We start from the raw sequence: 6215 nt of genomic DNA on the forward strand, positions 1-6215 counted from the left end.
CCACATTCAGGGCATAAACATTTACTATTATTGTATCTTTTTGGTGGAATATTCCTTTTAATAAAAGGAAGTGTCCTTCTTTGTCTCTTCTGATGATTTTTAGCTTAAAGTCTGTTTTTTTGTTTTGTTTTGTTTTGTTTTGTTTTGTTTTGTTGGATATCAGTGTTGTTACTCCTGACTGTTTTTGGTCTCCATTAGCATGATATATCTTTTCCCATCTTTCAGTCTGTGAATGTCTTTTGCTGTAAGGTGAGTTTCTTGCAAACAGCATATATTTGGATTATGTTTTTTAGTCCACATTGCCAGTCTGTGTCTTTTGATTTGAGAGTTAAGTCCTTTGACTTTCAGAGTTCTTATTGAAATGTGTTGTTTATTTCCTGTCATTTTGTGTTCTATCTTCTGTTGGATATAATATTATTTTTTAGATGCCCTGCTGATCAACTTCATCTCTTCTCTGGTTCTGGAGTCTTCTTCTTTTTTCTTCTTTATGATTTATTTCTTTAAGTATTTTCTCTAGTTTTGGCTTAGAATTCATGATTTTTTTTAAGTTCTGCTTATCTTGAAACACTTTTGTTTTTCCATTGTTAGGATAAGCAGCCCAGTCATGCCAAAGATGGCGCCTCTCCGGCTTCTCTTCCGGATTGAGCTGATTACCTCATATCCAGCCAAAGGGGGGCACGGGATGCCCAACAACTAGTCCTCTGATGATACACCCACTGGGGTATGAACCACCCAATCAGTAAACGCCCTGTACTTTGTGCAATCTTCCACTGTGAGCAGAAGCTCCCTCCTCCCAGCTGCCTGATATAAAAGGGAGCTGGGCTGTCTTAATAAAGCTTTTGCTTGCTTGCTTATCTCTGATGGCTGGCCTTGGTTCTTTCCTGTGCCGACCCCCCTTCATTGGTCCCGAAGACCCCCAGGCCCCTTCATTGGTGTCAAAATCCGGGAGGGAGACCCCTCTATCTAGAGAACTCCATCCTCCTGGCTCTTCCCCTGCCCAGCCATCCTCGTCCTTCTTTTGGGGCGCTCGCTCTCTGCACCCACCACCACCGGCCATCCTGACCACCTCTGTCACTCCGCCAGCTGGGTAAGTCCTCCTTAGGCTATCTGCCTGAGTCTGGCTATAGCAGGGTATCTGACTGTGATTGTCCGGCTCTGCCCTGATGCCAGGCTTGGGAGAAGACTGCACCCCACCACGGCCTTCAAGGCTACAGTGGACTCTCATGATAGTCTACTGCTTCATTTAATTACGAGATAATGGGAAGGAAGAACAGGCCCTGCTATTCTTTTCACTCTTGTCCCTTCCTCCTCCTAACACTCTCCTTTCTGATAGCATTCTGATACCTTTGGTCCAACTGATAAAGTCCTACTGACTACCAGACTGATAAAGTCTGACTATTGTCCATACTGTTTGTCTGACTGATAAAGTCCAACTGACCACCTTCTGACTACTGATAAAGTCGGACTACTGTCTGTCTGAAAATTGTAGCGCTAGGTTTCCCATGATCTCCGGCTCTGGCAGACCAGGCAGACTGTTCTCAGGTGATTACCTGACAATGTCTTCAGCCTATCTGACCCCACTGGGGGTACCAGGAATAATCGGCCATCTGGGGACACCCACTTTGGTCCTTTATTCCTTTACTGGTCTGGGACTTACTGTTTTCTTTCACCCACACCTCCTCAAACACCAGAACTAACTCTCTCTCTCTCTCTCTCTCTCTCTCTCTCTCTCTCTCTCTCTCTCTTCCTTACCTGATTTAAGCCATCTCTCCCTTATTCCAGACATTAAACCTAAATTGGCCTCATTACTCTCTGGACAATAACAACCATTCCCCTGAGGAATCCCTTGACCCTCTACTCCTCCGTGATTTGTTTCATTACTGCAAGCATGCAAAAGGGTGAAAGGAGATCTACACTCTTACCCCAATCTGTATTTGTCCTGCACCCTCAGCAAGTTCTGTTAGACTGCAAAACTGCTGCAATTCCCTCTAAAAAAAACCTTGCTCTGAAACTCTCCCTGAGTCAGACACTGCTGCCTTTGACCCGGCAAATGAACCCCCCCTTATTGGCATGTGCCTTCAACACAAACTCTTCTCCAGCATGCTTATCACATTCTCAGCAGCCTGCCTCCCCTCCCCTCACCACAAATCCCTCCAGCGCTTATCTCTTTCTTTGTGTTCCGCCCTCCCACAAACTCTACCCCTCCTCCACAAACCTCAACCCCTCCTGGGCAACCTTCATCTTCTCGTCTATACCCCCCCCCATTTCTCAGATTTCTCCCCAACCAGCCTTTAGTCCTTCGTTAACAAGATCTTATGCTCAATCTCACTCTTGACCCCCAGCCCCCTGTGGCTCCTCTCCGTGAGGTGGCTGGGACCGAGGGTATAATCAGAGTTCACATCCCCTTCTCCATGGCAGATCTGTCCCAGGTTCACTCCAAGTTATGCTCCTACACCTCCAACACTGATATCTATATCAGAAAATTCCATTATATCACTCAAGCCTACAGCCTCACTTGGCATTCAGAGTTCAGCTGGGATAACAACCAACTTTTATCTGACCAAGGTCAACACTGGATAAAGTTCTTGGCTATCAGAAGTTTACTCTTATTAAAAAAATAATTTCAAAATTGCCACTAAAAATAATACACTTTGTTTTCTTCAGGCTAAGACAACTACCATTGGCTTCTTGGTAATAGATGTTCAAATTCTAATATCATTCTGAGAATTTGTTTTATTAAAATGATGGTTTAATATATTGGCTGATTATTAAGCATCAGAGGAGACAAATACAAACACAGGGACAAGCCCATTTAATAGCCCTGCATTGGATAATAAGTCTTTGCTCCCTCAGAGATACCAAAGGCTTCTCATACAGAGAGAAAAAGGGGCTAATTCCTTGGTACCTGCTGGTACAAAAGTGCCTGATTTCCTCCACTCCTGAAAGGAGTCCATCTGCATCTGGGCTGTGCCATCTCTGTAAAGAAAAAAATACCGGAAAGCATGTTTCCCTCACCTCTGAAGGGAAGTGAGGTAATTTGCCCTAAAAGACTGAAGACTGAAGATGCCCGAGGCTTGGCAAGGCCCCTTTGATCAGCCCTCTAACCAGCAAGAGAAAGCCTGGGTAGCTCTTGAGGTATCAGGCAGAATATTGATTTTTTTTAAATACAGGGCTTAGTTCTCTGCTTACTTTGTCTCTCCTAGAGTTCTCTTCTATGGAGACCTATTCTGTTAAAAATTATGCAGAATCATTTCAAAATGTAGATTCAAGAAGGGAATTATGGCAGAAAGGAACCAGTATGTAGGGATGAGAGAAAGATGTAAAGAAGGGAAATTTGGGTAAGGAAGGACAAAATGGGAAAGGACAGGATCAGAAGGCAAAAAGCAGGTCGCAGAAGGTCTGAGCATGTTAAAAATTATTGTGTAGAATTAAGTTTATGTAAGGACAGTGAAATTAAGATAATTTCCTATGTTTCTGTTTTCTATGGTTATCTATATATAAATCAGTATTAAAACAGGACCACAAGAAGCTTATCCAGACTCTCCCAGTCCCCAACACAAAAAATGAAATTCTTTCCTTCCTGGGTCTTGCTGGTTATTTTTGGGCCTGGATTCCCAACTGCTTCCTTCTTGCCAAACCCTTATATGAGCTGGCCAAGGGCCCCCTTCATGAGCCCCTGGCCTCCTCCCCTTCACATACTTTTCATCTCCTACAAAAGGCATTACTCTTAGCCCCAGCTTTACACCTGCCAGACCTAAAGAAACTGTTTATTCTATACATACATGAAAGGGGAAGACAGGGCCTCAGAGTTCTTGGTCAACAGTATAGGCCCACCTTCGCCCTGGTCGGATATCTGTCCAAACAATACCCTGCCTTCATGCCCTGGCAGCAGGCCATCTTCTACAAAGGAAGCTCACAAACTGACTTTCAGAGCACCCTTAACATTTTTTCTCCACATCATCTCTGGGGTTTCCTCGCCTATAAAGGCTTACAGACTTTACCTCCCTCTAGAATCTTATCTCTCTTAGTCTCATTCCTTCAAAATTTGTCCCTTTCTTTTGAGGCCTGCCCACCTCTAAATCCTGCCTCCTTACTACCAGAAACCACAGCTAACCATCCTTCTCCTATACATAATTATTGTGATATTCTGGAAGCATTTCTCCCTTGTTCCTCAACCTCATCACTAACAGATCCTGATTTTACTTGGTTCATTGATGGGAGATCATTCCTTCTGGATGGGATACAGCGGGTGGCCTATGCCATAGTCCCATTCACCGAGAAAATTGAGACCCATCCTTATTGTCCCCTAAGACTCCGACCCGCAGGGGCTTAGAGAATGACACAGACACCTCTTCAGCTGAAATATGAATTCTTCTTTAATGGATCCTTAATATGTCTCTTCTAATATGTCTCTTTTAATATGTCTCAAATATGTCTCTAATATGTCTGACAATGTGTACAACAAGCACAATATATATCAGCATCATAATCCTTCCCTCTATTCCCTACCAACCCCAAGCTTCCACAGCTAGGGCATGCACATTTCTGACTTTCTCATAGGCAGGCTGGTGGCAGCATGAGGTGCTGCGTCACTGGTCATTCTGCAGGCACATAGCATGGCACACTGCGCATGCTCAAGGAGACGTCCATCTTGTGAGTCTCATGACTTGGCTGCAAGCCTAGGCGCCATCTTGCATCCACGCTGGCAACAAGCCTGGGTGCCATCTCGGTCCAGCCGAGTGGGCCCCGACACATCCTCTTCCTGTTAATACCACCAACCAACAGGCCGAGCTAATGGCAGCTATCAGAGCCTGTACATTAGCGGCACAGAAAACTCTCACCCTGTACACAGACTCCAAATATGTTTACCATATCTTAGTTTCACATGCTGCAATTTGGAAGAAATGTGGTCTTCTCAATTCTAAGGGCCAAACTCCTCCAAGCTTCTATTCTCCCACAGCAGTTAGGTATTGTTCACTGCAAGTCTCATCAGACTGACTCATTTCCAATAACTCAGGAAAATCCTAGGGCTGACCAGGCAGCACGGGAGGCGGCCCAAAAAACTTATCAACCCCTTCCCTTCGTACTGTTATTACACAATGCTGATGACATACCTTTGCCAGTCCCTAATAATTCAGACTCCCCCTCTGATTCCAACCCATCCCATTCTGATATTTTACAATATCTACATTCCTTGTTTCATTCGAAGCCACAAAGCCTTGAGTTATTTCTACAGTCGTTCTTTGTTCTCACACCCAAGGACAAAAAATTCATTCATCAGATTATATCTAATTTTATCATTTGCCAAAGAACAAACCCAACCACTCCCCTTAGACCTCAGGTCTCTCTGGCCCACCAGGCAAGGGGACATACTCCAGTTGCTGATTGGCAAGTAAAGTATACCAATATGCCCAGGGTTAAGAGATTCAAATACCTTCTCGTCTTCATCGACACTTTCTTGGGATGGATCGAGACCTTCCCAACCTCCAATAAAAGGGCCTCTACAGTCTCTGATCTCCTAATTTCTCAAATTATCCCCCACTTTGGCATGCGATTAGAACGTTCTAATCGCACTCTTAAAGAAATTCTCACAAAACTGTCTCTGGAAACACATTTAGATTGGACAAAATTACTTCCCCTGGCTCTTTTACACGTTTGAGCCTTACCAAAAAAACCCTCCTTTCAATCTCCCTTTGAGATTATGTTTGGCTGCTCCTTATTACTCCCAGGAATTTCTCCTCATTCCAATGTCTTTCCTCCACAAATAACTTTTCCACTCTTATCCCATCTCAGATCAGAACTCTGGAAATATCAGGACTGGTTACTCCCAGACCCTAAGCAGACCCCTACCAGTTCCTCTTTGACCATAGGACAAAAAGTCTATTTCAACCCCCCGGGAGACAAACCTATCCTACAACTAAAATGGGATGGCCCAGCTCAGGTTATCCTATGTACCCCTATGGCTGCAAAACTTAAATTAAAAAATAACCAATATCCTTCTTGGATCCATATTTCTAGGCTCAAACCGGCTCCAGAACATATCCGACCACCTGATTCAGCAGCCTCACAAAAAACCTGGATGCCTCAAGATAATAGATCAACTCATATGTTCACTATCTCTCCCCATAATCCTCAAAAAACTCTAAATATCTCAACTTTGTTTGGAGGCTCCCATACCTGAAGATGAATAATTACATTATTATATTCACTAATTT

Source organism: Muscardinus avellanarius (assembly GCF_963383645.1).
Source record: "Muscardinus avellanarius genome assembly, chromosome: 10".
In the NCBI taxonomy this organism is placed as follows: domain Eukaryota; kingdom Metazoa; phylum Chordata; class Mammalia; order Rodentia; family Gliridae; genus Muscardinus; species Muscardinus avellanarius.